Consider the following 12,404-nt stretch of genomic DNA (forward strand, 5'->3'; position numbering starts at 1 on the left):
CTGCACAGAGATTGAAGCTTCAGAGACTGGGAGTTCTGTGGAAACTGTTTGGGTAAGAATACAAGGAGAGAACAACGGAAAGGACACCATTGTAGGCATTTACTACAGGCCACCTGGGCAAGCTGAAGATATGGATGAACTCTTTATGTATCAAATGACCAAGTTCTCCAAAAAATATGACGTAGTGGTCATGGGAGATTTCAACTATCCAGACATTTGTTGGGAATCTCTCTCAAGTAAAACTAACAGGTCAAGCAAATTCTTATCCTCTCTTGCTGACAACTTTATCTTCCAAAAGGTAGGGGAGAAAACAAGGGGATCTGCTACTTTGGATCTAATCCTTATAAACAGGGAGGAAATGGTTGAGGAGGTAAAGGTGGCTGGGACGCTAGGAGGCAGCGATCATGCTATTATAGAATTTTGGATAACTAGAGGAGGAAGACATGTGAAGACTCAAACTTCAAGGTTAGATTTTAGAAAGGCAGATTTTAAGAGACTCAGAAAGAGAATAGGAGGGATCCAATGGCTGGATGTCCTTAAGGACAAAAATGTCCAGGAAGGATGGGAAATTTTTAAAAATGAGATTCTCAAAGCACAATCGTTAACAATCCCGAAAAGTAGGAAGAATGGGAAGCATTTAAGGAAACCAGGATGGATGAACACAGAACTTAAACACATGCTAAAAAGAAAGAAAGAAATGTTTATTAAATGGAAAGAGGGAGGCATATCTAAAGAAGATTATAATGCAGTCTGCAGATCCTGCAGGGCACGTATCAGGTTAGCTAAAGCTGACAATGAATTAAGGCTTGCAAGAGATGTCAAAAGCAATAAAAAAGGATTTTGGGGGTATGTCAAAAGTAAAAGAAAAGTCAAAGATGCTATAGGCTTTTTACAGGATGAAAATGGAGAAATGGTAAGAGAGGATGTTGAGAAGGCCGAACTTTTTAATTCCTATTTTGCATCTGTTTTCTCTCAGAAAGAAAATGTAACATCAACTGATCTTCACTGTCCTTTTAGAGGAATAGAGGAATCCAAGTTATCTGTAAACAGAAAGATTGTGAGGGAATATTTAGCTAACATAAATGAGTTCAAGTCTCCAGGTCGAGATGAATTACACCCCAGAGTACTGAAGGAGATCATAGAAGAAATTTTAGAACCACTCTCCATAATCTTTGAAAATTCTTGGAGAACAGGAGAAGTCCCAGAAGACTGGAGAAGAGCAAATGTTATTCCTATCTTCAAAAAGGGGAAGAAGGTGGACCCAGGGAACTACAGGCCGGTGAGTCTGACTTCTATACCAGGAAAGATCTTTGAACAAATTATTAAACAACATGTATGTAAGTACATGGATAAGAATGAAGTGATTAACCAGAGTCAGCATGGGTTTGTAACTAACAAGTCATGTCAGACTAACTTAATTTCCTTCTATGACAGAATCACTGACTGGGTGGATCAGGGAAATGCTGTAGATATAGTATATCTTGACTTCAGCAAAGCATTTGACAAAGTATCTCACACCATCCTTATTGAAAAAATGACCAAGTATGCAATGGACCAGGCAACTGTTAGGTGGATTCATAACTGGCTTAGTGATCGGACTCAAAGGGTGGTTGTAAATGGCTTCACATCCAGCTGGATGAATGTCTCAAGTGGGGTACCACAGGGCTCCGTCCTGGGACCTGTATTGTTCAACATCTTTATCAATGATTTAGATGAAGGAATTGAGGGTAAACTGATTAAATTTGCTGATGACACAAAGCTAGGAGGGATAGCTAATACTAGAGAAGAGAGAGAGAGGATTCAAAAAGACCTAAATAAACTGGAGCAGTGGGCAGCAACCAACAGAATGGTTTTTAACAGGGAAAAATGCAAAGTACTACATCTGGGCAATAAAAATGAAAAAAGCATATACAGAATGGGAGGAATAGAGCTAAGCAACAGTACATGTGAAAAAGACTTAGGTATACTAATAGATCATAGACTGAACATGAGTCAACAGTGTGATGCAGCAGCAAAAAAGGCAAATACAATTCTGGGATGTATTAACAGAAGCATACAGTCTAGATCACGTGAAGTCATTATTGGTCTTTACTCCTCTTTGGTCAGACCTCATCTGGAATACTGTGTACAGTTTTGGGCACCACATTTTAAAAAAGACATAGACAAACTGGAGCAAGTTCAGAGAAGAGCGACCAGAATGGTGACTGGTCTGCAAACCATGTCCTATGAGGAACGGTTGCAGGATTTGGGAATGTTTAGCTTGCAAAAAAGAAGACTGAGAGGAGACTTAATAGCTGTCTACAAATATGTCAAGGGCTGTCACATTGTAGAAGGATCATCTTTATTCTCATTTGCACAAGGAAAGACTAGAAGCAATGGGATGAAACTAAATGGGAGGAGACACAGATTAGATATTAGAAAAAACTTTTTGACAGTTAGGGTGATTAATGAGTGGAACAGGCTGCCACGAGAGGTGGTGAGTTCCCCTTCAATGGACGTCTTCAAACAGAGGCTGGACAGACATCTGTCTGAGATGATTTAGTGAATCCTGCTTTGAGCAGGGGGTTGGACCAGATGACCCAGGAGGTCCCTTCCAACTCTACCATTCTATGATTCTATGATTCTATGACAGCACTGATAACACTGGTGGTAGTAGTCCTCATCACCCCCATAGTACAGCTGACAGCACTGATAACACTGGTGGTAGTAGTCCTCATCATCCCCATAGTACAGATGATAGCACTGATAACACTGGTGGTAGTAGTCCTCATCACCCCCATAGTACAGCTGATAGCACTGATAACACTGGTGGTAGTAGTCCTCATCACCCCCATAGTACAGATGATAGCACTGATAACACTGGTGGTAGTAGTACTCATCACCCCCATAGTACAGCTGACAGTACTGATAACACTGGTGGTAGTAGTCCTCATCACCCCCATAGTACAGCTGACAGCACTGATAACACTGGTGGTAGTAGTCCTCATCATCCCCATAGTACAGATGATAGCACTGATAACACTGGTGGTAGTAGTACTCATCACCCCCATAGTACAGCTGATAGCACTGATAATACTGGTGGTAGTAGTCCTCATCATCCCCATAGTACAGATGATAGCACTGATAACACTGGTGGTAGTAGTACTCATCACCCCCATAGTACAGCTGATAGCACTGATAATGCTGGGTGGTAGTAGTCCTCATCATCCCCATAGTACAGATGATAGCACTGATAACACTGGTGGTAGTAGTACTCATCACCCCCATAGTACAGCTGACAGCACTGATAATACTGGTGGTAGTAGTCCTCATCACCCCCATAGTACAGCTGATAGCACTGATAATACTGGTGGTAGTAGTCCTCATCATCCCCATAGTACAGATGATAGCACTGATAACACTGGTGGTAGTAGTACTCATCACCCCCATAGTACAGCTGATAGCACTGATAATACTGGTGGTAGTAGTCCTCATCACCCCCATAGTACAGATGATAGCACTGATAATGCTGGTGGTAGTAGTACTCATCACCCCCATAGTACAGCTGACAGCACTGATAATACTGGTGGTAGTAGTCCTCATCACCCCCATAGTACAGCTGACAGCACTGATAATACTGGTGGTAGTAGTCCTCATCACCCCCATAGTACAGCTGATAGCACTGATAATACTGGTGGTAGTAGTCCTCATCACCCCCATAGTACAGATGATAGCACTGATAATACTGGTGGTAGTAGTCCTCATCACCCCCATAGTACAGCTGACAGCACTGATAATACTGGTGGTGGTCGTGCTCCCCTGATAACACTGGTGGTGGTCGTGCTCCCCTGATAACACTGGTGGTCCTGCTCCCCCTGTGACAGTGCCTGTCCTGGATGACGGTCCTCTCAGCTCGGGTCTGTACAGAAGCCGGGTCCCCTCCCCCTGAATTCCCTTCCCATCAGTGTATGGACGAGCCGGCTTAACCCCTTCCTGCCGCCGCTCCAGTAGCAACAGAGCTGGGGAGGGCGCTCCGGCTCTGCCTCTCCCCCATTATTAGGCAGCCCCGTGGTTTCTTCTCCCTGAGTTACTAGTGATGCTGTGAGAGGCTGACGAGGAGCAGCAGCAGTGGTGCACGGAGGAGCTCCCCTCACACGGCCGGTAAGGACGCGGCATTGTCTGTCTGCAGCTCCCTCAGCACAAAGTTCCCAGCCGGCTGCCTGGCGGGTCACTGAAGGTCACCTCAGCCCCGGGGGAGGGAGGGATGCCCGGGTGTGCTGCCCGGTGCCCGCCAGGTGATGCGCTCCCTCCGGCGCCCTCTGTGCTCTCCGCAGCGGTCACCTCAGGCATCCTGGTGATGGGCATGTCCTGGGACACGGCACCGCAATGGCGGCTACTAGCGGGGAACCCACCTGGCTCCACGCGTGTCCCCCAGTGGGAAGTCACTCCAGCCCTACTGTGCCCTGTATGCCATAGCACAGGTGCCAGGCTGCCATGCTCGGGTGAGGGGCTGACAGCTGTGTGTAGCAGGGCTACCAGGGGATATATATATATACTGTACTGAGATGTATGGTGGAGCAGCCTCTACTCATTGTGACTTACTGCACTGACAGCTGGGTCATCTGCTCTCCTCAGATTTATGTAGTAATATTCAGTTATCAGTGTATATGGAAGGTCGGGTATCACCTTGGTGTATATATTATGTTCTTTTGCACTCATGTACTACAGTCTATCTATCTATCTATCTATCTATCTATCTATCCATATATATATATATATATATATATATATATATACATGTATACACACACACACACGTTGTGTTCTTTAGCGCAGGAGTAGTCTCCTCACTTTGATGGAAGTTTGCACTACCCCGGGCACCGGGCTTCTCCATGGCGGTCGCCCGATGTGCCATCTCCCGCTCACTATAATGTCTTCCTACAGACCAGGTGACATTTGTGAGATCTCTGCAATTACTGGATTTTTACTTTCAGGGTCCTTTGCTGTGGAAATTCCTCTCTACTTGTGTGACCTCCCAGGATAGAATACTAATGTTTCAGTAGTGAATAAGCAGTCAGACTACAGAGTGACAGGCAGAAAGGAAGAGCAATTAGATTGGGATTTGGGATAGCGTTGTGCCATACAATGGGTGTGCTGGCTACCTGTGAACATTACAGGCTACCGGCCACAGTAAAGTCTTAACTAGACAAATAGACTTCCCTGCCGCCCGGATTCTCCCAGCTCTCGGCTTTGTGCACTAATACTAGATAATGACATTAATTTGATTTGCTCACCCCACTGCACATACTTCTACCATGAGGGGGAACAGAAATCATATCTGTGCCAGTTGGGTTACTCTCACAGTGCGTGGCATTCTTTATTTATTCATGTGAAAAGTGGGACAAAATGACAAGAAAGGCACAATAAAGAGTCAAGGCTGGGCCCTGGAAGCAGTAAAGCCCCTATGGTTATATGGCCAGCCTCACTGACTACTGCTTTACTCGTATGGCACAGGAAGGGCACTGCCAACAATGACTATTGATTGAAGGGATGTACATACTCTGTAGGACAATACTATTAGAGCAGCACTGTGACTCGCCGCCTTCTCCTTTTTTTCTCCGTCTTCAATTGTCCTTTAAGAAATGGACACGCTTCCATGTCTCCAGGGAATGCACTGTCCCTTTGGGTTCTCCAGGAAAACCAATCTGGAGCCATCAGCTCAGTCAAATACATACATGCCTAAGAACAAATTGACATATGCAGTATTTTCTCCCATCACGATTTGTCAGCAGGCAGCATTCATAGATTGCCTACAGATATTTGGGATCGCGCCTGCCTTCTATTGTGTCAGTGAGAAATGAAAGGTGATTAAGAGGATTAGGTGGAAATAAAAAAAATCGTAATTAAGAACTTAGTTAAAGTTGATTTTTCACTGAAAGTGACTGGAGTTCCTCCCACATGGCTCCTATGGGACTGAAGTAATGTTCCAGTCTGATTTCTCTTTGAAGCAAATGCCTATTCCCTTGGGAAATGTGATTCTCCTCTCTCTGCTCCGAGTCTGTTCCCATCAAAAGAGACCCTTTCATTTATTTGACTGCCTTGGATGTGGGTTACTTCTAATTATGCCAGGACATGAGGTTTTCAGCAGCTTCTATTCACAGAATGTGTTTACTATGCACTTGCACAGTATTCTGAAGTTATCTGAATTTTTTAGTAGTCAAACATTGGCTGGAGAAGAGAGGCCGTGTCTCCATTCACACTGCTGTCCGTCTGCACGGCGTATACTAGGCCAATACTAGGGGTGCTATTAGGAGAGCATCATAGGCCAAAGTGGGACACTTTCCCGTTTTTAGCTGTTTTTCTTTTTTTCTTTTCGCAGTTCAAAAGCGTCCTTATCAGAACATGGGCTGCTATACTGGCTGGCGGCCAAATTAGTAAAATAGAGAGCTTTCAGAAATTAACCAGCCAGAGCTTGAAATGCTATTAGTTTGCCATTTACACGTTCCCATTTCCTTGCACTATTCAGAGGAAAACCAGTGGCCATATTAGAATTAGGCAGAAAGTTCTGCATGGTGAATCAATATTCTTGCTGATTAAATGCAGGATTTGCCTTGCTATTGAACGGCAACTGTAGCATCTGAAATGTGTTCTAGCGCAGATAAAATTCAGTCTGGGGGGGGGAGTCGCTTCATTTACTTCTTGCTTAGTCATGACACTATTTTCTCCCAGGTTTACAATAGCCTTAGAAATGGTAATAGGTAAATGTGGGGACATGTGAACATGCATCATAATAATGAATGCTGATGCCAGCTGCACACAGCTCAGGAAAAGAGCTGACAGCCAGTATATGCCGCCTTGTTCCATGTTGTCCAGCGTCTCAGTGTCTCCTCTCAGGCCAACATTTATCTATTAAGGATAATGGCTTCTTCTTTTATTTTCAGTCTGTGCTCTCTGGGTTACAGAGGGAACTCTAATGAATTTATTGCTCTTTTGGCACTGGGGGCAAAGCCAGATGCTCTGCTTTCTCCTGCCCTGCTACCTGATCTCTCAGGCGGCCAAGTAGAAGTAGCTTTGATCTTTTTACCTTTCAGGACTATATAATTTTGTCATGTGAGTAGTGAAGGAGCTGTGCACTGACATGGGATGAATCGCGTTCTCTCCAGCCAGTGGTATAACATATATATTTCACAATAGCAGCTGCTAACAAGAAAACAATCCTCTTGGTAAAGGTAGCACTGCACTAAAAGGGTCATGGCAGGACTACATGTACCCAGCATAAGGTGGCTAGCTCGTCATACTAGATTAGGGCTGGTGGCTACTAAGACCAGAGTGTGCGCCTCTGCCCAAGTATAATTCTGTTATCTGGGTGTAATGTTTGCAGCTGGTTGGCATCTAGTGGCCGGATGCTTCCTTCTCCAGCAGCCCTTTATTTAGTGCTTTGGCTCAGAAGAGGGGCACTTTATTCTTTGTGATATTTAGTAAGAAATGCTTATATGTTTCAAGGTGAAACTAGAGGTGAGTGTGAAATACTCTGTTGCTGGGAATGGTTTGCTTTAAATTCCATCTTCCTCCACAACGACTGCGGAGACTGATTAATCATGATGATTGTGGAGGATCAGTTCCTAGGAGCTGGTGAAAATACAGGTCTGGAAAAGGCTGGGCATTTCAGCTCCATCTTAAGTCTAGCTGATGGAAAGTAGTAATTTGAGGTTAGGATATAGCACTCACTTCCCACCATCGTAGATTTCTTGTATCTGTGCCCGGGTGAGAGCAATGTTCATTACTTTCTAACCAATGTGATGTAAAGTGGTCAGCCTAACATAGAGAAGCTCATTTATATTCTGCCGGTAATATAGGTCAATCTAAAGCTATGAATGTTTTCTCCATACAATAACCAGTGCAATATCTTCAATGGGAACAGCAGGGATGTCATTGTGTACACCATGTGTTGGAGGATTTCTTGTTGGATGCTGTATCTATTCTTTCAGTACCCAACCACAGCAAGCTTGAATTAAAAGAAAAATGTTTTCTTTTGTTTTAGGGACTCAAACAAGTGTTTTGAGCAATTTTTCTCCCTGTTCTTCAAGAAGGCCAAGCTCTGCTTTCCTGTTAGGGCTCGTTCAGACGAGTGTATTAAACGTCTGTGTGCTGTCCAAAATCAAAGGGAGTAGCACACGGACAGCACAAGAACCGAGGCAAGTCCCGTGAGCGTTTTTACACAGGGGCCGATGGTCTGCGTGTAACAAAAGGGCAGCATGCACTACCTTGATCCGTATTGTAATTCAATGGATTGCGTAAAAAATGGATAACGTACCGATTACCATATGTATGTCCTGTGTTTTTCACTCATCCATTACAGGTATTTAGATAGACAACTGTATTTGGCCTTTTACAATGTATTAAATTGTTCATGTAGAACTGGCTGCCTTACGCATGTTCAATACGGACAGACGGATGGCACACGGATGTGAGAAATGGACATACAATGCAATATAGATATGAAAAGGAACAAATGGAACACAATATGGATCTAAAAACAACAGATTTTTCAGGGCTATTTTTCATACACCCCTTTAAACTGGGCCTTATAAAGGGTGTTGATATTTTATTTCATTTGTACAATCTGTATTAATAATAATATGCCACAAATCCATTTTTGGCACATGGCTGTGGTGGAACAGCCCATTAGAACGGATGAACAGGTGCCATCAGCATTAAATGAAAACTATAAGGCCCCTGAGAAGTACAGCAGGCCTAGCCTGCACATTATTCTTCATTCTCCATCTTATATCGGACACCTATTTCTAAGCTATCCTACATTTCCATATCCTAGCATTCGATCTGGAACAGCTGCTGCTGCTGTGCAGAGCCCAGAATATTGGTGATTTTGATTAGAGGAGTTGTGATCCGATTATTAAAATTGCACAAATCATTTTTATTTCTCCAGAAAAGAGATTCTCCATGGCCGCCTGTGTTTGCCCATTTTAAATGAATGGGACTAAGATGCAATACCAGGCGTAGCTAATGAGTGGCACTATTTCTAGGAGGAAAGCAGATTCTTATTTCTGATGGTGGTAATAATAATAATAATTTTTATTTCTATAGTGCCAACGTATTCCACAGCACTTAGAATTTAGAGGGGACAATACAAACTATATAGACTTTACAGAATAACACAATATTCACCATTTCATACTACAGAAGTGAGGGCCCTGCTCACAAGAGCTTACAATCTATGAGAACACAGAGGTGACAGAAAAGGTAAAAAATGTTTATTGTGTATAGTCCAGCCATCATTATAATAAAGGGTAATCATGCAAATCTGCATAAACCAGTCACCAGCCAGCCTCTGTGTATGTCCCAATACAAAGTGCTGCTAAGTGCATGGAGGGTGTGCGGACAGATGATGGAAAGGAACAGATTCTGAGGAAAGTGCAGGAAGGGAGAACTGAGAACAGTTCCATTAATGAGGGGATGTGATAGGCCTGCCTATAAAGATGCGTTTTTAGGACATGCTTGGATACTGGGAGTTCACCGGTTGTCTGGGGTAGTGCATTACAGAGAATGGATGTAGAGCAAGAAACCTCTTGGAGACTTGAGGGGGAGCTTCGGATTTGGAGGAGGCTAGTCTTAGATCATTCCCAGAACAGGGAACATGGGTAGGATAGTGGATGAAGATGAAGGGCGAGATGTAGGGCTGTGCAGAACTATGGAGAGCTTCAAGGGTGAGTGTGGCACTCAGCCACATACTGGGCAACCCCTTTATATCCTCTCTTACACATGTGACAGCAGAAATCAGACTGCATTATATGTATGCAGCATCAGGCACAGGCTGATTTTAGGCTCTGTTCAAATTTGTGCTTTATTTTGGGTTTTTGGTATATCAGACTGTTTCACTGTTCTTGCTTTTGTTATCTCTACAGTTGTTGTAGAGATGTGTCTGCTGCTAGAACTCTGTGTGGCATTGACCTGGTCTCTAATCTGAGCTGCTGTTAACCTGCGATTTCTGAGGCTGGTGACTCGGATAAACTTATCCTCAGAAGCAGAGGTGACTCTTGGTCTTCCTTTCCTGGGGCGGTCCTCATGTGAGCCAGTTTCTTTGTAGCACTTGATGGTTTTAGCAACTGCACTTGGGGACACTTTCAAAGTTTGCCCAATTTTTCGGACTGACTGACCTTCATTTCTTAAAGTAATGATGGCCACTCGTTTTTCTTTACTTAGTTGCTTTTTGCTTGCCATAATACAAATTCTAACAGTCTATTCAGTAGGACTATCAGCTGTGTATCCACCAGACTTCTGCACAACACAACTGATGGTCCCAACCCCATTTATAAGGCAAGAAATCCCACTTATTAAACCTGACAGGGCACACCTGTGAAGTGAAAACCATTTCCGGTGACTACCTCTTGAAGCTCATCAAGAAAAAGCCAAGAGTGTGCAAAGCAGTCATCAAAGCAAAAGGTGGCTACTTTGAAGAACCTAGAATATAAGACATATTTTCAGTTGTTTCACACTTTTTTGTTAAGTATACAATTCCACATGTGTTAATTTATAGTTTTGATGCCTTCAGTGTGAATGTACAATTTTTACAGTCATGAAAATACAGAAAAATCTTTAAATGAGAAGGTGTGTCCAAACTTTTGGTCTGTACTGTATATATATATATATATATATAATATTTTTTTTTTTATATATATATATTGGGGAAAAGATGTTGCACTTCCAGGTATTGCAGGTCTTGTCCCTTGTGAAGCATTGACTGCAGCCTTCCTTATGGACTTACCTGTGTTCCTGTTCTCCACAGACCTGTCCATCAGCCTCCTCCAATGAAAACACATTGCAGGGGAAAGCAGCACATGCGCAGTGCTTTTGAGTTTGAGGGGGCAATTGGACAGGTCTGGTCACATGCGTCACAATCAGGGCCAGATGAGAATAGGAGCACTGTGCAGCCTGTAAAGAAGGCTGCACTTGATTAATGTTGTCCAAACCATTGACAGAATGAATCAGAGCTTGGTTGTACGAGTGCAGCCAGGTATATTTTTCCCTGAAGACGCAGTCAGACGGCCGTATAACATGGACAACGATTGCATCGCAATGCTCGGACTGGCTGGCGGCTCTCCTGTCCTGAGTGTGACAGCTTAATGTATTTCTATGTAGCTGTCACACTTGATTCAGAAGAGACGCTGGCCAGTCTGAGCACTGTGCTGCGATCGCTATCCGTGTTATACAGACGTCTGACTGCGCCCTGACACGCCAGAGCATAGTTTAAAGACCTTGCCGACTTCTCACTGCTCCTCTAATGATGATTGACAGGTCTCTCCCTATGTACACACACAGGAGAGACCTATCAATCACCTGGAGCAACACTGAGGAAAGTCAGCCGAGATCGGTGCTGAACTTGTCATGTCTTTATCTATGGTCCCCGGGCCAATTTTCTTACTATTTTTTTTCTCTGAAACGACAGAGCATTGCAGAGGAAAATATACCTGGCAGCAGTCGCGCAGCCAGTCTCTCATTCATACTGCCATGTCTTGGGCACCATGAATCAAGTGACAGGTTCCTTTTAACAAGCATGCTGCACTTCACAAAGGTGGTGACCCTGTAATACTTATATATTAGTAGATGCCATAAAATCATGTCCTCAATAGATTTGTTAAAATAAAGTGTCTAACACTTTCAAGTGTTCCTATAAATCTGTGGAAACCTTCACCATCTACTAAGGAATATCCATACAAAAGAAAGATGCATTCTGTCTGAGTTGTAACATCTACTAAGAAATACTTAAGGAAACCTCCTGCAGTTTTTCTAGTTTGTCAGCATCTTGAATGGGAAAATCCTCTCTTATTGACGTGGTGCTCCCGCTGTGTCTCTGATACTAACGTGACTTCCTTCGCTCCACTTCGGAATCACTTCTTATTAGGATGGTCCCTGCACAATAAGCTGATCACCAATGATATGTCTGCCCCTGCCTGGCTTTAAGGCTATGTGCTCACGATGCAGAATTGAAGCAGAAAATTTCCGCAGCGTTTCTGCATATTCTTGGCAGTAAAAACGCTTGCGGATTTTACACGCGTTTTTTAAGCGTTTTTGCAGCGTTTTTACATGCGGATTTGACTTGCGTTTTTCAAATGCATTGCGACCTCAAATCTGCATGTGGAAACGCACAAATAATGGACATGCTGCGAATTTTTCCGCAAGGAAAATCTGCTACTGAAAATTCCACAGCATGTGCACGGAATATGCGGATTTTCATTGGGGATCATGGGGCACGGATTACCAAGCGTTTTTCAAGCGTTTATGCTGTGGAAATTCCGCATCAAAAACGCTTGAAAAACGCATAGTGGGCACGCAGCCTAAGGCTATCTTCACATGTTGTGAAACTCTGTGATAGAAAGCGCAGAAAATAGATGCATTTTTGCTGCCTT

General features: G+C 43.5%; 1 protein-coding gene across 2 annotated transcripts in view; it reads left to right on the top strand.

Annotated features, from left to right (window-relative positions):
• The first annotated feature begins 3,973 nt into the window (after positions 1 to 3,973).
• The window catches only part of LOC141265487 (cadherin-6-like), a 343,088-nt gene continuing 334,657 nt past the window's right edge, over positions 3,974 to 12,404 (top strand). For both annotated transcript variants that reach the window (XM_073678638.1, XM_073678639.1), the window contains exon 1: positions 3,974 to 4,140. The gene's annotated coding sequence lies outside the window, so the exon portion shown is untranslated. The remainder of the gene's footprint in view (positions 4,141 to 12,404) is intronic.

This window comes from Phyllobates terribilis, unplaced genomic scaffold (assembly GCF_046119375.1).
Source record: "Phyllobates terribilis strain yellow unplaced genomic scaffold, ASM4611937v1 Scaffold_4__5_contigs__length_816908805, whole genome shotgun sequence".
Lineage (NCBI taxonomy): Eukaryota > Metazoa > Chordata > Amphibia > Anura > Dendrobatidae > Phyllobates > Phyllobates terribilis.